This window comes from Hyperoodon ampullatus (assembly GCF_949752795.1).
Source record: "Hyperoodon ampullatus genome assembly, chromosome: 2".
In the NCBI taxonomy this organism is placed as follows: domain Eukaryota; kingdom Metazoa; phylum Chordata; class Mammalia; order Artiodactyla; family Ziphiidae; genus Hyperoodon; species Hyperoodon ampullatus.
Window position 1 is genome coordinate 29,102,270 of NC_136915.1, and position 23,258 is coordinate 29,125,527.

At 39.4% G+C, this 23,258-nt stretch overlaps 2 pseudogenes across 2 annotated transcripts; one reads left to right on the forward strand and one right to left on the reverse strand.

Annotated features, from left to right (window-relative positions):
- Positions 1-5,620: 5,620 nt before the first annotated feature.
- LOC307064050 (ribonuclease P protein subunit p20-like) lies at positions 5,621-6,055 on the reverse strand (annotated as a pseudogene). Its single transcript has one exon. The product of its transcript is annotated as a ribonuclease P protein subunit p20-like (transcript).
- A 5,758-nt stretch (positions 6,056-11,813) lies between these two features.
- LOC307048941 (small ribosomal subunit protein eS12-like) lies at positions 11,814-12,174 on the forward strand (annotated as a pseudogene). Its single transcript has one exon. The product of its transcript is annotated as a small ribosomal subunit protein eS12-like (transcript).
- The last annotated feature ends 11,084 nt before the right edge of the window (positions 12,175-23,258 follow it).

Consider the following 23,258-nt stretch of genomic DNA (forward strand, 5'->3'; position numbering starts at 1 on the left):
AAAACTGCAACAGAGCACTACTTTAATGTTCTAAAACTCACCTAGCCTTACTAATACGACAGTGAATCTTGGAAATCAAGTGGATATGCCTACATGCAGATGAAGTATTAATTTTGAAAAGTAATTTTTCTACTAAAATCAAAGCAATTAAGAATTTTATTTAATAATGTAAATCTGCCAGTGCTATGTATATATAAGTAAACCAATGAGAATGACTTTTTAATGAAAATCTGTGCACATAAATATAAATGCATTCTAAACTTTATACATCCAAATATATGTTACATCTTAACATTCATCTTACAGAAACCATACCTCTCCCAACAACATGGCTCAAACATTTTTTCTAATTTCTCTTTTAGTTTATAGGAACTCTAAGCACAACTTTTTAATTTTATAGTCAGAGACTATGTTTAACAGTATGACTCAGTTTAATCATCTACAGTAGTCAGCTGGTAAGACATCAAGTAACTTTTGGCAATGTGCAAAAATCAAACCCCAGCTTGAAAGATAGATTTATCACCTAACTTAGTCTAAAGGAATGTTTCACAGCCTCTGAAGGCAATGCAAAATCAAGAGACAAAAAAAAATTTTGAATAACAACAGCATTGTGGTAAAAAGCCAATGACAAGAGTGACTGCTTTTAAGAGGATATGTATTTGGATGTATAGGCGGTGTTATGTTCTTTAAAATTTAATTAATTTCCTCTTGATATCTGATATGTTGAGATTGAATATCTAAAAACAAAAAACTAAATTTACTCTTCCAGATCAGTTTTATGAGAATGACATAAAAGAGTTAAAGTAAGGTATTAGAAGGGCATTTTGGAACAAAACTAAATTTGAATATTTAAGTAAAATGTTTTAAAATTCCTCTTTCCTTTTAGTTGGGGATTTCCATTTTAACAGGATCTACTTTTAGATACCTAAGGCCAACACACCAAGCAGATAAAGAAACTATCATATATCGCCAAAGACAAAATAGAGGCCTATAAATTATATGTTAAATATACATAATACCAAATTTATTATTAAAAATAATAGGATCCCACTTATTAAGCATTTGCTATGTGCTAGGTCCTGTGCCAACACTGTCTCATTAAAACCTGAGGAAGTAGATACTATTTACCAATGAAGAAATTAAGGCTTATGGGGCTTCCCTGGTGGCGCAGTGGTTGAGAGTCCACCTGCCGATGCAGGGGACATGGGTTCGTGCCCCAGTCTGGGAAGATCCCACATGCCGCGGAGCGGCTGGGCCCGTGAGCCATGGCCGCTGAGCCTGCGCGTCCGGAGCCTGTGCTCCGCAACGGGAGAGGCCACAACAGTGAGAGGCCCACATATCGCCAGAAAAAAAAAAAAAAAAATTAAGGCTTAGAAAGGTTAAATATCTGGCCCAAGCTCATATAGCTAGTAAGTGATAGAGCTACAATCTAAAACCAAGCACTTAACTTTCCTTGCTCTACATTAGTGATTACTGGCAACACACTGTATTCCTAGAATTGCACTACCACACAAATAGGTAAAACGTGCCAAATTCTTCAAACTTACTGAGGCAGAGAAAGAAGTTTATGTAACTTTGTTGCTATTTCTTCCTCTCTCTGCAACTATGCATTATTATAAAGTAACAATGACCCCCAACAAAAGCTCACAAGGACTTTTCAGGAATAAATGCATTATTTTTGTGGCCATTTACCTTCTAAAGAATTAAATAATTTTCATATACTATTATAAGGGTGATATTATTTCATTCTATACTTCAATAACTTTCAAGATAACAATTTTGAATAGTTGTTGTCTACAATTACAGTAGACACACAATATATGAGTGGTCCTATAGTTTCTCACAAATAATTTATTTCTTTCTAATTGAAAGAGATAGGAAAACTGGTCTAAGCAATACTTTTTTACATCAAGTCACTTATTTAACTTTACAAAACTTTAGAATTTGCAAACTTCTCAATTAGCTAAAAAGTATTTCCAGGGAAATGAGCTAAAGAGATTTAAAATAGCAAGAGCACATTTGAACTAAAAACACTTAAAAAGTAAGGGATATAATTAAGAATTTCATACTTTGAGCAGTTTGCACAGGTTTTCTTGGGAGGAGGTGGTAGGCAGACAGGTGAAGAATATCCGATGATGCACCTTGTGGAGCAAAAGAGCTGAGTAGATCCTGTCTTATGAAATGCAGTTTGCCCCTTATAAAGCATTTTTTTGCAACCAGAACAAAAAACCTGAATAGCTACGGCTGGAACTGAAGGAAGCGATATATTTGGGCCAGGTGATGCAAGAGAAAGCTGAAAGCCTGGGGTCAACTGTTGGGCTATAAAAACAAAATAAGAAAAAACAACAACAACAAAAACTGTTTTCACAGCAACATGAACATATATACATTCTCTATTTTTTAGGATAAATTCCCTCAGTCTTGAAATCCAATATTGAGGCAATAACCACTCTAAAACAGGCAGCTTCAAACTTTTTAACCATGATACATAGTTAGAACTACATTTCACATTATAACCCAAGAGACACACACATACATCTGTATGTGCATGTGTGTGCATGCATGTGTGTGTATATGTATATAAAATTTAATAACTGAAACAGTAGTTTCATGAAATAATATGTTTCCTTACTATATGCACCACACTCTGATATACAGTTGACCCTTAAACAACTCAGAGGTTAGGGGCGCCGACCCCACGCAGTCAAAAATCCGTGTCCTGCTATCACTGTCTCAAAAACAAAAGAACTGATAAATGACTCATCCAAGGGCAGGAAGCTGAAACAGTCTGGATAGAATCAGGACTCAAACCCTAGTTCTTCTGATTCCACATATTGTGATCTCCAATAGAACATAAAAATGTCCCCACGCTTAGTTAATTTACAGATGTGTAGAATAAAAATACAGGTACTATATTTATTGAAAAAAATCACCTTTAAGTGGACCTGCGTAGTTCAAACCCATGTTGTTCAAGGACCAACTGTAATTATATTCCACTTTTTAAAATACTGGTCAAGACCAGCTAGCCAGTTTGAAAAACACTGCTTTGTTTAAAGGAAGAAAAAGACTTACATGAGGTACTTTCCCTCAATTCTGCTGGTCAGAATATAACAAATACTGATTCTAACTAACTTACAGTTCTGTTTCTTACCAAGAGGGCTGTCACTGACTGAAAAGACAGCACTAATTTTCAGTTCACTTTCTTGAGTTTTCGGCTTTGAAGCATGTACATATTCCTTAAAGAAAAAAAAAGAAGAGCGAGAGAGAAATGAATACAGTGTTAGTACTGAGGAAACTAGAAATTGAAACAAAAAAATAACTCTGTCATATTCATCTCTTCTACATTATAGTCGTAATCGCCTTCAAATACCTCAAAAGTCAAAATTTACAAGTTATTAGACTAGATTTAATCCTTTTTTGGGGGGGGGACAGCATTGGGTCTTTGTTGCTGAGCGTGGGCTACTCTTTGTTGCGGTGGGCAGGCTTCTCATTGAGATGGCTTCTCTTGCTGCGGAGCACAGGCTCTAGGTGCACAGGCTTCAGCAGTTGTAGCACACAGACTCAGCAGTTGTGGCTTGTGGGCTGTAGAGCGCAGGCTCAGTAGTTGTGGCGCACAGGCTTAGTTGCTCCACAGCATGTGGGATCTTCCCAGATCAGGGCTCAAACCTGTGTGCCCTGCATTGGCAGGCAGATTCTTAACCACTGCACCACCAGGGAAGCCCTAGATTTAATCTTTACAAAAAGGATCTTTAGAATTGAAGAATCTTTTATGATAGTTATATCTACTTCTCAAATGTAATCTTGATATATGGGAGTAATACACAGCTATTTCAATGCTGAGCACTACACCTTTTATAGGCTGTGTTTATAACGGAGCAGTAAATGAAATTAAATTTGAATGATTTAGAGTTTGGATCAAATTAGTAATTTTAGCCAACAGATTTGCAAGTGGCATATCTCTTAATGTCAGAAAAGACACGAGTTTCAATGCAATCTGCTCATTATACAAAAAATCAACACAGCTTAAATCAGGTTTATCTTTAATATATTCTTCAAAATGCTTTAAAATAACACGTAATCATGAAAGAAATTAAAATACATATACCTGACTTGAAAAAGAGTGCCCTTTATTCTGAGATCAGAACTACCCTACATTTTGGAGTGGCGGGGGCGGGGGGGGGTTGTTGCTAAAACAGCCTTATGTATTTCAAATAAAGTTTATTTATTTTTTTAAATGACAGTGTTGTTTTTTTTTTAGTTATAGTATTTTATTTATTTTATTTGTGACTGCGTTGGGTCTTCGTTGCTGTGCGCAGGCTTTCTCTAGTTGTGGCGAGTGGAGGCTACTCTTCGTTGCGGTGCATTGGCTTGTCATTGCGGTGGCTTCTCTTGTTGCAGAGCATGGGCCCTAGGCGCATGGGCTTCAGTAGTTGTGGCTCGCAGGCTCCATAGTTGTGGTGCATGGGCTCAGTAGTTGTGGCACGCGGGCTTCAGTAGTTGTGGTTCGCGGGCTCTAGAGCGCAGGCTCAGTAGTTGTGGTGCATGGGCTTAGTTGCTTCGTGGCATGTGGGATCTTCCCGGACCAGGGCTCAAACCCGTGTGGCCTGCACTGGCAGGCGGATTCTTAACCACTGCGCCACCAGGGAAGCCCTCAAAGTTTTTAAAAAGAGTCTTACTTTTTTGAAACAATGGTGATAATAAATGGTAGTTGTATTTTTAATCTCCCTATACTTAGCAAAATAAATGACAAATGTATCAGTTCCCAGAGTTACTTTGGAATTTCTTTGGAATATTAAATGCCAAAGATTAAGAACCACTACATTAATTTACCACTTCCGATGATGTACGTTATGGCACCAAACTGCTGCCTATAAGGTAAGAATTATTGAACCTTCTTTATGGATGAGGAAAGTGAGGCTTAGAGATGTTCATCAACTTGTCCAAGGTCACAAAGATACTAAGTGTACAGATGGGAATCAAACCCAGGTCTGTTTCAAAACCCATGCTGTTTCCCTCCTAAATATATAAATACAATATAACATAATTACTATAATGAATTCAAACCCTGGTCCCCAATGGAAATTAAGTTCCCCTGTTGTAGCTTCTCCCCTCTCCTTTCACTCATAGCACTTGTCATAATACATCATATCATATTTATTTGGGTGATAATCTGTTTAATGTCTAACACCCCTCCTCCTCCCCCACACATACACTAGACCAAAAGGACCATGTCCACCAGGGACAGGGACCATATCTCTTTTTCCACCTCTGTACATTCAACACCCAGCACAGTCAACATAACAAAGACTATGGGTTCTGGGAGCAGACAGAAACAGAAGTGATCCTGGTTTGTTTTTTTTTTTGCAGTGGGGTGGCCTGGCACCAACACAACTTGATATGTTTGACTGTATAGGGCAATGGTTACAGAACACAAAGATTCAGAAAGACCCACTGCTTGGGCCCAACAAAAGACAATATTCGCCCTCTGAATTCATAGTCCTCGGGCTGCAAGGAGGACAGGCTTTTTCCTACATGCTTCTGGTAGAAGGTCCATGACAGTACTCAGTAGAGCCATATATGAGCCTAGCTGTATGCGGTGGGTGGATAAGACGGGCCAGCCTCATTTCAATGACTTGGGTGCGACCCTAAAGACACAGATGTGGATGGCTGAGTTGCTGTAGATCTGGGTCAGCAGCTCTCTCGTGTAAGTCTCTGGTTCCAGCTCATCGACAAGCTCCACAGTGGAGGTACTGGCACCACCTGCAGGGACCCGAAGCTGCCAGCCTGAAGCTGTAGGGCAATGCCGATGGTGCAGTTGATGGCCAGGCCCAAGCCGTGGATGTAGATCTCAGTGCATGAGTTCTGACCCCATGCCCGTCCGTCCAGCAGTTTCTGGCAGTGGGCCAGCTGAGCCTTAACGTCAGTCTTCATGTTGACAGAAATGTCATTGGGCTTCCGGCGCAGGCAGTGGGGAAGCCGCTTCCACAGGGTGTACTAAACCGGGTCCAGCTCAGCCTCGATGGCCCCACGGGGCTCTCAGTTTTCAGCCATGCTGTGTGCCTCCCTCCGGTCCACAGTGCCCTCCACGTGCATGTGGCCCACTCCCCTGCCAGGCCACTCAAGCATTGTGCCAATCAGCCAGAATACAGAATGCTGCCCATGACCCCAAGGCCCCAAGAAGGGAAGAAAAGGAAAGGGGTATGCCGCAGGAATGCCAGAACACTAGCGATCCCGGTTCTTAAATAAGTTATTTAATCTTTCTCAGTTTCAACTTCCTTATCTATAAAGATAATATTATCTAACCCACTGGACTAGATTTATGGGGGATAAATGATTTAATAAATGATTATCATTTAATAAATGATTAATTATCATTAATGATAAATGATTTAGTACGTAGTGTGATGCCTTACAGTTAGCCAGAAGTTAAACATGATTTAACAACAAAAATGCTAGCTCTTACTATTTTCATAATTATCACATCGAATAAATATTTGTTGAATGAATGAATCTAAGTTAATTCAATTCAAAGTGGACATTCAAGTTCATTCAATTCAAATGTTCTTAAACATTATACTTAAATAACAATATTCATTGGCACTTGCAAAAAGAGGAGGAAGTTAAAAGTACCTATATACACCTCCTTCAACTTACCAGAAAGAACACTTAAGACTCAATAAAAAATTATTGTCTTATCATCAATTTAATCTCTAGTATTTTTCTAATATGCCTGTTACACTTCCCTAGTCAGTTTCTTTTACTTCATAAAGTAACTGTTCCACACCTCCATCACTCGTAAGTCCCAACCCCACATACTTCCTGCTCAGTAATGTTTCTACTCCACCAAGAAAATAGAAGCAGCTAAGTAAGAATTTCTGCAACATCCTGATTCTCCCCCTCCGCCATGCCTACAAATTGATCAGCAAACTGTCCTTGAACCTTACATGAAAAGGCAACCTTCTCAGCCATGACTAAAACAGTGCTTATGTTCAGGATCCCTTTCCCTCTCCCTTCTTACAGCACTTCATACTGTCTTTGTATATTCTCAGCCTCTCTCCACCTTGTCAACTAAAAGCAGCATGAACTGTAAAGAAGCAAAAAGGTAGTTTATTTGGTTTCTTAGAATTGTAACTCAGGGATCACAGATTCTGGAAGAACCCAGAATAGTCTCCCAGTGGAGGAAAATGGGTAGAGGTTTTTATGGGGAAAAGGAGGAAGTTCACACAGGCTTACACAAGCTGTTTACCAAGAATCTGGATTGGAAGATAAATCTGTTCTGTTCATACGATTGGGTTATCGAGCACGTCTCATCCATTACTAGGGAAAGGTATGGTTTCCTTAGTCCAGAAAGAGTCCAGTTCTCAGCATCGTTCTTTCCTTTTGGCAACTCAGCAACTATTCAGCAGTTTTATGTTAGAGAGTTCAGCAAAAGTTCAGCATGGGCAGCAAATGTGGAGATCCTCAAGACAGTCTCAGTCATTCTTGCCTTTGTTCCTTTCACAACCTCCATATAGGTTTCTTCCCTTCAGCTTATAAGGAACCTATTCCCTAAGGAACTACTGCCCTCTCTTCTCTCTCCCTTTACAACCAAACTTAGAGAAAAAGTATTCCGTTCTTTCTCTACTTCCTCACTTTGATTCCCTCCTGAACACAATGCAATCAGGCTACTGCTTCAACTGAAGGTGTTTTAAGATAACCAATCATCTCACTATTGTGTAATTCAACAAACAATTTTAGGTTTTATCCTACTTGGCTTCTCAGATACATCTGACACTGCCAATGATTCCACTGGTTGTCTTCCACCAGTGACATTCCACTGGTTGTCTTGTTGTTGTTATTACTTCAATTCATCATTACTATTTCTTAGTATCCTTCATTGATCTTATATTCACCCCTGAAGTCAATGGTTCCAAATTCAGTGGCATCAGAAGCCCCTAAAAGTCTTATTAAGACATAGAGTGTTGGGTTTCAGCCTCAGAATTTCTGATTCAGCAGGTCTGGAGCAGGGCCCAAGAATATACGTTTCTAACAAGTTCCCAGGTAATGATGAGGCTGCTGCTTGAGGGACTACTTTGAAGCCATTTTGAAGCACTAAGTTAATCTAGTTCCCAGCTTTCTATCCTGAGCTCTACTCTCTTTTCTCTACTTTTGTTCCCTGAACAATCTCATCCACCTTCATGACTTCAACTAGCACCTATATAGGGTTATCAGATATAGCAAATAAAAATATAAAATGACCAGTTAAATTTGAATTTCAAATAAACAACAAATAATTCTTTAGTATAAGTAAGTCCCAAACATTGCATGCAACATACTTATATGAAAAAAATATTCATTGTTCATTTGGTAATCAAATTTAACTGAGCATTCTACATTTTTATCTGGCAACACTATACCTACAGGTAGATAACTCTCTAATCTCTAAATACCACATCCATATGGGCAAATGCCTCCCAGTGCAAATTACCACTTGAATGTACCACAAGCCCCTTAAACACAACAGATTCCAATACTTATTACTTCCCCCCAAATCCTGTTCCTAGCTCCTCAGTAAATGGTATCATCACAAACTCAACTTACTGAAGCCAGAAACCTCTTGAGTATTCCTGGATCCTCCTTGACCCTCATACTTCATTTGCTATCTCTAAGTTGGATCAATTCTACCTAAACATCTAAAATCTATTCTCTTCTCCCACTTTACTATTGAAATACTCAACCACTAAACACACCATATTCTCTCACCCCTCCATGACTTGGCACATGCTCTTCTCTCTGTCTGAAGATCTTAATCAATTGCTATAACTCACGTGCTACCCACGCTGTGAAGCCTTCCCCTCCTCCCTAGACAGACATAAGGGATCCTTTCCCTGTGCTCCCAATGCACCTTACACAATATTTAAAATTACAGTAATTACATAATACTGTGATTTTATATCTGTACAGAAGTGACACAAAGCAACAGAAAGAATATATGCTTGAAGCCAGTCAAAACTAAGTTCCTATTCTAGCTCTGATGCTTCCTTTGAGTTTGTAAGTTACTTAACCTGTCCTTCCTTCAGTTCCCTCCTTTGTAAAATGGGGGAAGGATACTTCCCTTCTACGTTTGTAGGGTTTAAATGAGAATAGGTAAGACATACTTAGCATACCTTCTGGCAGGGAGCAGTCACCCAGCAAATAATTACCTCTCCCATTTCCATATCTTTATTCCCCCTTACACTATCAATTCTCTTGAGAGCAGAGGCCCTATCTTTTCATCTTTGTAGCTCCTCTGAAAACAAAATAACTAACAAAGCTTAGCATCCTAGTTAAGGGTTTGGGCTCTTGAACCAGACTGCCTGGGTTCAAATGCTAACTCACCCATTTACTAGTTCTGTTACATTTAGTTTAGCAAGTTACCATCTGTGTCTCTGTTTCCTTGTATGTAAAGTGGGAATAATAACATACTTAACACGTAGGGTTGTAAGCGTCACATGTAAACTGCTTACAATGGTGTTCAACAAGTGCTTTAGGTTATATAAACAGGAATAAAAGTCACTGAATGACGGCATGAGAGCTCAACTATAGCTTTAATATCCAGAACAGACCCTTAGTATATCATAAAATACTCAGCTTTTCAATTTTTTGTCTCCTATTTTCCAATATTCAAATATGACATGAAAAATTGTACATACTATTTGTTCAATTGGCTTTTCCACCATAGGCCACACTCTCAATCATGAAAAATTATAGCCTATTCACCTTGAAGCATTAATATAAACCAAGGGGCTTCCCTGGTGGTGCAGTGGTTGGGAGTCCGCCTGCCGATGCAGGGGACACGAGTTCGTGCCCCGGTCCGGGAAGATCCCACATGCCGCGGAGCAGCTGGGCCCGTGAGCCATGGCTGCTGAGCCTGCCCGTCCGGAGCCTGTGCTCCGCAACAGGAGAGGCCACAACAGTGAGAGGCCCGCATACCGCAAAAATAAATAAATAAATAACAAACAAACAAACAAACAAACCAAAAGGAACTAAGTAGATCCCTATCCACTTAAATTTACAATGTAAGCTGTTAACGGGATTTTCATTATCACAATTTTTATACAAAAAGAATACTCAATTAACTCACAGTACAATATTTCTTAAATTTTTATACTACAGGCAAGGTACAATGAAAGAAATATTGGATCTGGAATTTTAAAAAACTGGTTTTGTATCCCAGCTTTGCCATGAGACCTTGGTGAAGTCACTTATTCCTTCAGGCTCAGTTTCCTCATCTGTGAAACACAGGCTCTTTTATTTTAATTATTGAGTATGTGCCAGTCATTGTGCAAGGAATTGAGATCAAATACGACCAGACCCAGGAAAACAAAATTCATTGACCTCCAGATGTCATAATAAATGTAAAAGCACTACACGATTAAAAAAAAAAAAGACAGGGCTTCCCTGGTGGCGCAGTGGTTGGGAGTCCGCCTGCCGATGCAGGGGACGCGGGTTCGTGCTCCGGTCCGGGAAGATCCCACGTGCCGCGTAGCGGCTGGGCCCGTGAGCCATGGCCACTGAGCCTGCGTGTCCGGAAGCCTGTGCTCCGCAACGGGAGAGGCCATAGCAGTGAGAGGCCCGCGTACCGCAAAAAAAAAAAAAAAAAGACAGAGAAAGAATGGCTAATTCTACCTGAGTGACAGTTAAACTATATCTTGAAAGAGGAAGAACTTTTTGCCAAGCTACCCAGTTTAGGATACACAGGCAGAAGAAATGGCATGTGCAAAGTCAAGGAAATAAAAATCAACAGAATATACCTTTCTGTGAAATGCAAATAGTTTGCAGGACCATAGATTAGAAAAGGTGGGAAGCACTACTGGGCGTATACCTTGAGAAAACCATAATTCAAAAAGAGTCATGTACCACAATGTTCAATGCAGCTCTATTTATAATAGCCAGGACATGGAAGCAACCTAAGTGTCCATCAACAGATGAATGGATAAAGAAGATGTGGCACATATATACAATGGAATATTACTCAGCCATAAAAAGAAACGAAATTGAGTTATTTGTAGTGAGGTGGATGGGCCTAGAGTCCGTCATACAGAGTGAAGTCAGAAAGAGAAAAACAAATACAGTATGCTAACACATATATATGGAATCTTAAAAAAAAAAAAAAAAAAAAGGTTCTGAAGAACCTAGGGGCAGGACAGGAATAAAGACACAGACGTAGAGAATGGACTTGAGGACATGGGGAGGGGGAAGGGCAAGCTGGGACGAAGTGAGAGAGTGGCATTGACATATACACACTACCAAATGTAAAACAGATAGCTAACGGGAAGCAGCCACATAGCACAGGGAGATCAGCTTGGTGCTTTGTGTCCACCTAGAGAGGTGGGTTAGGGAGGGTGGGAGGGAGATGCAAGAGGGAGGAGCTATGGGGATATATGTTTATGTGTAGCTGATTCACTTTGTTATACAGCAGAAACTAACACACCATTGTAAAGCAATTATACTCCAATAAATATGTTAAAAAAAAAAAAAGAAAAGAAAAGGTGGGAAGGATGAGTGATGATGCTGAAGAGGAAAACAAAGGCCTAAACGTGGATAGTTCGGATGTCACACTAAAAGGCCTAAACATGGATAGTTCGGATGTCACACTAAAAAGTTTATGTTTTATCGCACGTGAGGAGACAGGGTCTTTAAAGAGAGCAGCGTCATCAGATCTATAAAGAGCACCATAGTGCTCTTCCCCTGTTGCTGGGGAATTGCGTGGGAGGTAGAGGCCCTGGCATTCAAGATTTGGCTCCACCCATAACCCACTGCTGTGGCCATAACCCACCGCCTTGGTGGAGGAAAGCATTTCCACTGGAGGTGTAATGGACATTAATACTGCTTTACAAGAGGTGCTGAAGACCACCCTCATCCAGGACGGCCTAGCATGTGGGATTCCAAAGCTGCCAAAGCCTTAGACAAGTGCCAAGCCCATCTTTGCGTGCTTGCATCCAATTCTGATGAGCTTATGTCAAGTTGGTAAAGGCCCTTGTGCTGAATGACAAATCAACCTAATTAAGGTTGATGGTAACAAGAAACTAGGGGAATGGGTAGGCCTCTGTAAAACTGACAGACAGGAAAAACCCTGTAAAGTGGATGGTTGCAGTTGTGTGGTAGTTAAGCAAAGAGTCTCAGGCCAAGGATGTCATTAAGGAGTACTTCTAATAGAAGAAATGATCAAATTAAAAACTTGGCTCTTGTTCCTCAAAAAAAAAGAGTATCACTATACAGACTTTTGGTTAGATATGTGACTGAAGACATGACGATGAATAGGAAACTGTTATAAAAGTCCAGATGAGAAATAATAAAAGAGAGGAAAGGGCAGGGTAAAAAAAATTCTTAAAAGGTAGAACCCACAAAACTTGACAAACAAATGGTTACTTCTGGCAAAAGAAGAGAAAGAATTTACCATCTGAAGGGAAAATAAGTGTCATGGAGACCACCATCCCCCACCCCACATCCTGTAGACACTACCTCAGAACCCTTCGCAGCACAGCATTTTAGGAAGGCGTGGAGTGGATGAACAAGACAACATCTACTTGACATCCCTGTCCTGGAATGACACTGCCTTTGAGATAATATGAGAAATAGAGTATTATCATTATTACTTATTTTATTATTTATATTTTCAATATTATTGATTTGCTTATGCAGTGAAGCCAATAACTAGAGTATAAAGCAAAAGAACTGTCCACGAAGGAAAAAAAAATCATTTTTTGCCAAAACAACTAACTGGTCTCTCCACACTAATCTCCACAGATTTCTAATCTGCGTCCCTGTAAGGGAGCCATATGATCTTTCCAAACATGTTTATCTTATTCTCCCACATAAAACCGTACAATGGCTTCCCAAAGCTCTCAGGAGAAGACCAAAATTTGTAACAAGGTCCACAAGGTTCTGCATAATCTGGCCCCAAACTACCTACAGTGCCTCATCCTAGAAGTAGGATAGCAGAGGCTCTGAAGTCTGATACCTGGGTTTGAATCCAATCTTTGCCATTTATGAGCTGTGATCTGTGGTAAACTCCTTGACCTCTTTGTACTTGGTTTCCTCATCTCTAAAATGGGGATAATAACATGGTTGTGAGAATGGTGCCTGGCACAGTCTAAGTACATATAAGTGTTAATAGTAAGAAGTTAGTATTTATAAGGTCATGTTATTATGATATAATATACTCTACATATTGACATATTAATATCACTATTAGTATTGTTATTATGATCATCATTATCATCGTCATCACCATTTTTGCACCTCTTCTGTCCCAGGCCCACTGGTCTTGCAGTCCTTCAAAAGAACCATGCATCTTCCCAAATCAGAGCTTTCCTGTATGCAGATCACTCTACCTGGAACACTCTCCTCCATGTCTTCGCCTAGTCAATTCATCCTTCATAATTCAGCTGACAAATCCTTCTCTAGCCCCCTGCCCCCAATCAAAACTAGGTCAGATTCCCCATTTCAGGCTTTTCTTCCACAGCACTTGTCTTAGTTTGTAATTATATATATCATGTGATCAATTACTTGTGTAATGTCTATCTCCTCTACTAACCTGCAAGCTCTATGAGGGAAGGGACTAAACTGATTTTGCTCACTCCTGGATCCCCAGAGCCTGGCATAGAGTAGACCACAAATACTTACAGAATAAACGGAAACTACTATCAGATACAAGAGAACGTATTAAAAAGGTACCAATGGAAAAAGGGTAATACACATTACTTTCTTCTCACAAAAAGAAATATAATAGAGTTACCAAGATCTTTTTTCATTCAAAGAGCAGAAAAGGTGATTTACTCATCTAATGGGGAAAAAATCAGTTTGGGTTACCTTACAAGTCAGAAACTAACCAAAAATTTGAATTCACCAGGTAGAAAAGAAGAAATTTTAAAAATTTTTAAATAAATATGAAATGCTTACTTGAGCATTGTCAGGTTCTTCTTTAATTTTGTCCAGAAGCCCCCGCTGCGGTGCCATTGCTTTGCCACATTCACCATCCAAAGGTTCTTTCATTCTAATTTTTTAGGTAAAGCAATTCCCCGGTCTAAAACTAATAGATTTCTTCTTGGTGATGGATAGCTGGATTCCTAAAACACAACATAAAGGATTGGTACTCAGGCTTTTTTTTTTTTTTTTTTTTTTTCCCATGTTTATCTATATCAAAAGCTTTGTGTTGAACACAAGGTTTTAGGGCTAAGCATTTGAAAAAAAACAACTCTTCTGGGGCCATGATTCTTCTCCTTTCTTCCTGCCTTCTGCTTCTTTAGTAGCTGCCTTCACATAAAAAAAAGTCTTACAGCAATAGCTCCCACTTCCCTGATAGCTTTAAAGGCAAATACTCTGGTCTTTTATATGTTGAAAGTTACTGAGATAATTAGACTGGCAGACCAACACGTGAGAGAAAGTTACCAAGCTCTTAGAAGAAAGGACTCAGAAATACTGTTTCTGAGTCCATGAGAATTAGTACTTGGAGGCCCACCTCAGCTTTCTCAAAGTGGAGCACACCAAGCTCCCCACGCCCACCTCTAACTCAGCCTTCACTAGAGGCCTCCATAAGGGCCCCAACTCTCGGCTTAAAGATGGAGAGCGCAAGTTGCCAACACAAATGAACAGGTATGCCCTTACTTAAAGTGGACCACCTGCAGGGTCTCACGGGGAGGGGGGGGCATGCCCAGGAATGAGCCCCTCTGAGATCCGCTTCCCAATCTCCTTCTTGTAAACAAGATTAGTCATTCAGCGGACTTCCCTACCCCTAAACAGGATGTAGTACACCTGAAGCAAAAAGGAAACTCTCCAAAGTTGTGTTTACCTAAACAGTCAAGCCAAACATGGAAATGGGCAACTGGCTTAATAACCAGTGCGAGGGATGAGAATTTAGGACTACCTGCCACAGTTACAACAATCTATGGGCCCTCGTGTCGTAATCGCTCCCAAAATCTCGTCCCCACCAATAATTCCCACGCCTCTCACAGGGTACAAATGCTGCAACGTTGTATCTCTTGGAGAGAACGCGACCCGCAAATGCCTGTCAGCGTGTCCCTGCAGCGAAACCGCAACGCCCGACTGCGCCGCTTCCGCCCAACGCCCGCCTCGTCACGTGGCGCGGCCGCCGCGCCGCCCCGCCCCACGCGGCCCCTCCCGCTGCTACCGGCCGCGCTCACCTTCTGGTGGCTTCCCTGCTCCCGGGGAGCACCGACCGGGGAAGGGGGAGTAGAACCCAAGGCCCCCACGCTGGGACGATGATTATTTTCTCTTACGGGAATTTTTCGGCCTCATCCATCGCAACGCAACACCCGGACAACTGCGCGTGCGCAACCCTGGTCTCCGCCCCCTTTCCCATTATGCTCCAGACCTGAGCTGAGTGGATTTCCCAGCGTTCCTCTTTCCTCAGTTATGGTTGACTTCTTAAAGAGACCAAAACCCAATGGTGAGAACATAGAGGAAGAGGTTGGGAGGAAACTAAGGGGCGCAAGATGACGCTGTTAAGTGCCCTGCACCATTCTTTATTGCCCATGTCTGGAAAGGTGACCTGCCAAGAGAACATGAATAAATAATAGCTGATATTTATTAAGCCAAGTGTTTGGTAAACTCTTGTTATGAATCTTTCCACTTAATGCTCACCACAACTCCAAGAGGTACAATTTTTGTCTGGGAGCTGTAAATGAAGACATCAACTTGTCCAAAGTCAAGATTTCATGTGTTTTCATTCAACATTGTTTTGGAGATACATCTATGATCTATGAGGCTGTCATTTATTTGTTTTGACTGCTGTATAGTATTCCACTTTATGAATGCGCTACAGTTTAACTGTTTACTTCTGATGGACATTTGAGTTATTTCCAATTTTGGGCCATTAGGAATAATAGTGCTGTGAACATTCCTGCCTCTTGTGACACATATGCTAGGTTTATACCTAGCAGTGAAATTGCTTGTTGTGTATATATGAAACTTAAGTGGATAATTTCAAACAACTTTAGAAAGTGGTTGTTTCAGTTTGTACTTCCACCAGCCATTTATAAGAATTACATTTGTCCCACATCCTTGCCAGTAATTACTACTGTACATCTTTTTTATTTTAACCATTCTGGTGGGGGTATAGTGGTATCTCATTGTGATTTTAATTTGGATTTCCCAGATTTCTAATGAGGTTGAACCCATTTTCATGTTTTTCGATATCTGGATAGCCTATTTTATGAAGTGCCTGTTCAAGTCTCTTACTCATTTTTGTATTGGACTGTCTGCCATTTTCTTATGGATATAAATTCTGGTGTCCTTTGATGAACATAAAAGACGTTTATGCTTAGTGTTTCTTGTGTCCTGTCAAGAAATATTTTCCTACCAAAGGTTCTGATTGACTTATGGAATTGCTATTACTTTGTCTTTCTTATTTAGATCTACAATCCATCTAAAGTTGTATCTTCTGTATGGTGTGAAGTAAGTCAGATTTCATTTTTTCCATGTGAATGTTAAACTGATTAAGTGCTGTTGTTTAAAAGTTTGTGCTTTCCCCCACCGTTCTTTATCATCACCTGTATATATATAAGTTGTCTATAAATGCGGGTTTGTTTGAAGACTATGTAATCTATTCCTTTTGTCTGTTTTTGTGGAAATATCACACTGTCTTTATTTCTGTAGTAGCTTTATAATAAATCTTGATATCTGGTAGAAAAAGCCCTTTGTCCCATTATGTTCTTCAAGACTGTCTTGGCTTTTCTTGGTCCTTTGCATATTCATATACATTTTAGAATCATCTTGCCAAATGGGACAAAATTTTCCTTATAAATTTTAGAATCAGCTAGGATTTTGTTTAGTATTACACTAAGGCTGTAGACCTGTTTTGGAGAATTGCCATTTGTTATTCACTGTGTTGAATTGTTTCCCCCCAAAAGATATGTTAAAGTACTAACCCTCAGAATGTGACCTTATTTGGGAATACGGTTGTTGCAGATGTAATTATTTAAGACAAGGTCATATTGGAGTAGGGTTGGCCTTAATCAAGTATGACAGGTGTCCTTATAAGAAGAGGAGATGTAGAGACGGACACATGAAGGGAGAGCACCAGTTGACAATTGGGACAGAGATTGAAGTGCTGCAACTGCAAGCCGAGGAATGTCAAGGATTGGTGTTAAACACAAGAAATTAGAAGAGGTAAGGAAAGATTCTCCCATACAGATTTCAAAGAGATAATGGCCCTACTGAAACCTTGATTTTAGCCATCAAGCCTCCCGAACTATGAGACAATAAATTTTTATTAGTAGCATTTTATGACAGCAGGCCCAGGAAACTAAGACAGCATTATATAGGGTTGACTCCTCCAATCCATGAAAATGGTATATCTCTCCATTTATTTAAATGCCTGTAATTTAATAATGTTTTATAGTTTTTAAGTATAGAGAGCTAACATCCTTTTCAGATTTTTTTCTGGATCTTTGATATTTTATGTCATTTTAAATGGTAAAATTTCATTTTCTAATAGTTCATTTCAATTGTAGAACTACAATTGACTTTTGTATGTTGGTCTTGAAGCCAGCACAGTTGCTAAATTCATTTATTAATTCTAACAGTTTATCTATATATTTTAAAAAAACTTTTTAGTTTTCCAACTATGTAGAGAATAATGACAAATCATCTCTTCCTTTCCAAGCAGATGACTTTTATTTATTTAATTTTCTTGCATTATTGTGCTGGCTAAAACCTCTAGCAATGTGTTAAATGGAAATAGTGACATTGGACATCTGTATCTTCTTCCTGCTATGTTGCTTTCAACATAAAATCATTAAATACTATATTTGCTTTAGAATTTTTGCAGTCACCTGTAGGGGGTTAAATATGTTGTATTGTTTGCAACTCCTCCCATCAAGAAAGGGAGTCTATTTCCCTACCCCTTGTTTCTGGGTTGGGCCTTGTGAATTACCTTGACTTATAGAATATTACAGAACCGATGTCATGTGAATTCTCAAGCATAGGCCTTATAGTCCTTTCAGCTTCTGGTTTTTCTTTTGGCTGCATTGGGTCTTTGTTGCTGCACATGAGCTTTCTCTAGTTGCAGCAAGTGGGAGCTACTCTTTGTTGTGGTGTGCGGGCTTCTCATTGAGGTGGCTTCTCTTGTTGTGGAGCACAGGCTCCAGGCCCGCGGGCTTCAGTAGTTGTGGCACACAGCCTCAGTAGTTGTGGCTCGTGGGCTCTAGAACGCAGGCTCAGTAGTTGTGCCACACGGGTTTAGTTGCTCCGCTGCATGTGGGATCTTCCAAGACCAGGGCTCAAACCTGTGTCCCCTGCATTGGCAGGCAGATTCTTAACCACTGTGCCACCAGAGAAGTCCCACATCTTCTGCTTTTACTTTCTTGGAACATTCCTACAACATATCAAAGTTAGATGGGTTAAACTACTGAATGATGAAAAGTCATGCAAAGAGTGGCCCCATGGCCAGCACCAAGGCCCCATACTTGTGAGTGGAACCATCTTAGATCCTCCAGGTTGCTAGCTGACTGGAGCTTCAAGAGCAAGCCCAGGCAGAAGAATTGCCTAACTAAGCCCATATTGTAGAATCACAAATAAGTAAATGGTTTTTGTTTTAAGTAAATAACTTTTGGGGTGCTTTGTTATTTAGCAATAGGTATCTGTTCCAGAATTAATATCTAGAAGTGGAGTACTGCCAATACTAAAACCTAAAACATACAACATTGGCTTTGGGACCAGGCAGCAGGCAGGGTCTGGAAAGACAGCAAGGAAACTGTTAGTGGAGTCTGGAAGAGCAGTCAAGAAATTGTTATTGGAGGCTAGAAAAAGACTAACCAGTGTTATGTAGTGACAAAATGTTTGGCAGTGCTGCCACCTGTACTAATGTAGAAGATAGAAAATGTACTTAATGAACTTGTAGACCTAGATTAGGGGATTTCCAGAAAGAATACTAAAAGTGCCTATTGATTTATTTTAACCATCTGTGATAAGGTATTGTAAAAGAGAAATAAGCTAAAGAAGGAACGATTTTGTTTTCAAGCAGAAATTAGACAAAATATAAAGGGTCCAGGACAGTCTCTCCAGCTAGCACAATATCATCAAAATAAGAAATGGCAGGGGACTTCCCTGGTGGTCGAGTGGCTAAGACTCCATGCTCCCAATGTAGGGGGCCTGGGTTCGATCCCGGGTCAGGGAACTAGATCCCACATGCCGCAACTAAGAGTTGGCATGGGCTTCCCTGGTGGCGCAGTGGTTAAGAATCCACCCGCCAATGCAGGGGACACGGGTTCGAGCCCTGGTCCGGGAATATCCCACATGCCGCGGGGCAACTGGGCCCGTGAGCCACAACTACTGAGCCTGCACGTCTGGAGCCTGTGCTCTGCAACAAGAGAGGCCGCGACAGTGAGAGGCCCGTGCACCACGATGAAGAGTGGCCCCTGCTCTCCGCAACTAGAGAAAGCCCTTGCACAGAAACGAAGACCCAACACAGCCATAAATAAATAAATAAATAGATAGATAGATAGATAGATAGGGCGTATCTTGTAAGTGGCTCTCACAGAATGGGTTTCTTTTTTAAAAAAATTTAATAGCTTTATTAAGATATAATTCACATACCATACAATATACCCATTTAAAGTGTACAATTCGGGACTTCCCTAGCGGTCCAGTGGTTAAGACTTTGCGCTCCCACTGCAGGGGCACAAGTTCGATCCCTGGTTGGGGAAGTAAGATGCCACATGCCATACGGCACAGCCAAATAAATAAATAAATAAATAAATAAATAAAATGTACAATTCAATGGATTTTGTGTATTCACAAAACTGTGCAACCATTACCACAATCAATATCAGAACATTTTCATCACCCCAAAAAGAAACCTTGTATCTATTAGCCATTACTCCTCAATTCCTCCCAACTCTTAGTCAACTACCAGTCTAATTTATTTCTCTATAGATTTGCCTATTCTAAACATTTTTTATAAATAGAATCATACAATATGTGGTCTTTTGTGACTGACTTCTTTCACTTAGCATGTTTTCAAGGTTCATCCACATTACAGCATGTATCAGTATTTTATTCTTATTGCCAATTAATATGGATGGATTACCATATTTTATTTATCCATTTATCATTTAATGAACTTTTGATTATAATGAATAATGCTGCTATGTACAATCAGGTGCAAGTTCTTATGTGGACATAGGTTTTTATTTCTCTTGGGTATATACCTAAGAATGGCGTTGCTAAATTATATGGTAGGTCTGTGTTTAACCACTTGAGATTGTTTTCCAAAGTGGTGTACCTTTTTTGCATTCCCTCTAGCAGTGTATGAGAGTTTCATTTTCTCCTCATCCTCTAAACATTTATTATTATCTCTCTTTTTGCTGATAGCTGTCTTAGTGGGTGTGGAGTTGTATCTCATTGTGGTTTTAATTTGCATTTCCCTGATGACTAATGATGTTGAGCATATTTTCATGTGCTTATTGGCCAATTGTTGATCTTCTTTGGAGAAATGTCTATTCAGATCATTTGTCCATTAACTGGCTTGTCTTTTTGTTATTGAGATATAAAAGTTCTTTATATATTCTTATTGCAATGTCTCTATCAGATATGTGATTTGCAAAGATTTTATCCCATTCTGTGGGTTGCATTTTTACTCTCTTGATGGAATCTTTAATTTTGCTGATGTCCAATTTATTTTCTTCTGTTGCTTGTGCTTTTCAGGGTCATATCTAAGAAACCATTGCCTAATCCAATGTCACAGAGATTTAAGTCTATGTCTTCTTCAAGGATTTTATAGTTTTAGCTCTTACATTTAGATCTTGATCTATTTTGAGTTAATTTTGTATATAGTGTGAGGTAGGGGGTCCAACTTCATTCTTTTGTATGTGGATAACAGTTATCGCATCCCCATTTTTTACAAAGACTGTTCTTTCCCCCACTGAATTATGTTGGAATGCTTGTGGAAATGAATTGATGTGAAGGTTTATTTCTGGTCTCACAATTTTTTTTCCATTGACCTATATGTCAATACTTATGTCAGTACCATGTTGTTTTGATGACTACAGATTTGTCATAAGCTTAAAATACATATATTTTCCCAGGTTTTTCAATACTAAAAGAGGCCCAATAGCAGCTCTAATATTTTTGCCCAACATTTACTCTTGTGTATACCCTTGAAACCTAAATTTGGTCTCTGGTGGTTTTTTCCCACCAAAAGAATCTGGAACTCATTGCAGAATAGATGATTCTATGGGGCAGGAGAAAAATCAGTATGGCTTTGGAACATTCTGTTGTGTCAAGAAAGAGTGTTTCAAGGATGTCAGGGGCAGAGCTAAAAGACCAAAGCTTAAAGATGTGCTCACTGACCAACTTGCAATTATTTTATTTTATTTTATTTTATTTTATATTATTTACTTTTCAGTTTGTGTCTCTTAATTCCCTACCCCTATCTTGTCTCTCCCCCATTCCCTCTCCCCACTGGTAGCCGCTAGTTTGTTGTCTATAAATGTGAGTCTGTTTTTGTTTTCTTGTATTCATTTGTTTGTTTTATTTTTCAGATTCCACATGTGAGTGATAACACACAGTATTTGTCTGACTTTCTTTGACTTATTTCACTAAACATCATATCCTCTAGGTCTATCTATGTCATTGCAAATGGAAGAATTCCATTCTTTTTTTCATCATCAGTGATGACATATGGTCCTAGGCTTTTCTTTGTTGAGGATTTTCTTATTATTACTAATGCAATTTCCCTACTGGTTAGGGCTTTTTGTTTTTGTTTTTCTTTTTGTTTTGCCACGCCACACAGCTTATGGGATCTTAGCCCCCCACCAGTGATCGAACCTGGGCCCCAGCAGTGAAAGCACTGAGTCCTAACCATAGACCACCAGGAAATTCCCAAGAATTTCATTCTTTTTTATGGCTGAGTAATAATCCATTGTATATATATACCACATTTTCTTTATCCATTCATCTGTTGATGGACACTTAGGTAATTGTAAATAATGCTGCTATAGACTTTGAGGTGCATGTATGTTTTCGAATTAGTGTTTTCATTTTCTTCATATATATAACCAAAGAATTGGAATTGCTGGATCATATAGTAGTTCCGTTTTTAGTTGAGGAACCTCCACACTGTTTTCCATAGTGGGTGCACCAATTTACATTCCCACCAACAGTGTGCTAGGGTTCCCTTTTCTTCACATCCTCACCAATATCTGTTATTTGTAGACTTTTTGATGATAGTCATTCTGACAGGTGTGAGGTAATATCTCATTGTGGTTTTGATTTGCATTTCTCTGACTGTTAGCAATGTTGAATATATTTTCATGTGCCTTTTGGCCATCTGATGTATATTTTTCAGAAAAATGTCTGTTCAGTTCTTCTGCCTATTTTTTAACCAGCTTGTTGGTTTGTTTTGTTCTTTTTGATACTGAGTTGTATGAGTTGTTTGTATATTTTCAGTATTAACCCCTATCGGTCATATCATTTGCAAATATTTTCTCCCATTCAGTATGTTGTCTTCTCACTGTTGATGGATTCCTTTGCTGTGCAAACGTTTTTAAGTCTAATTTGGTCTCATTTGTTTATTTTTGCTCTTGTTTCTTTTGCCTTAGGAGACATCCAAAAAATATTGCTATGATTTATGCCTATGTTTTCTTCTGACCAACTTGTAATAATTTGATTGTAAAACATCATAATTTGGGTTAATTGGAATAAGTCAAATCTATAAAGGTTATGCATCCATACTAAGACTGAAAAGAGAAAAATAGCTTTAATACAATAAAAGGATGAATACAATATTATACCATTAATAATGGGTTATATGTGTATCTGCAAGTAGAGGTGTGAATGCACGTGTATTTTTTCTTCTGTAAAGGGTATGTTGATTTAAATATATCTGCATATAATTTACTTATGTTTATGTTCTATGTATGTATGTGTGTGTGTGTGTGTGTGTGTGTATATATATATATATATGCAAGCAAGTAAAAATGAACCAAAAATTTATAAATAAGCCAAAGCACCTTTAAAAAGTACCAAGTAGGGGACTTCCCTGGTGGTACAGTGGATAAAACTCCACGCTCCCAATGCAGGGGGCCCGGGTTCGATCCCTGGTCAGGGGGACATGCATGCTGCACTGCTGGTGGGAATGTGAATTGGTACAGCCACTATGGAGAACAGTATGGAGGTTCCTTAAAAAACTACAAATAGAACTACCATATGACCCAGCAATCCCACTACTGGGCATATACCCTGAGAAAACCATAATTCAAAAAGAGTCATGTACC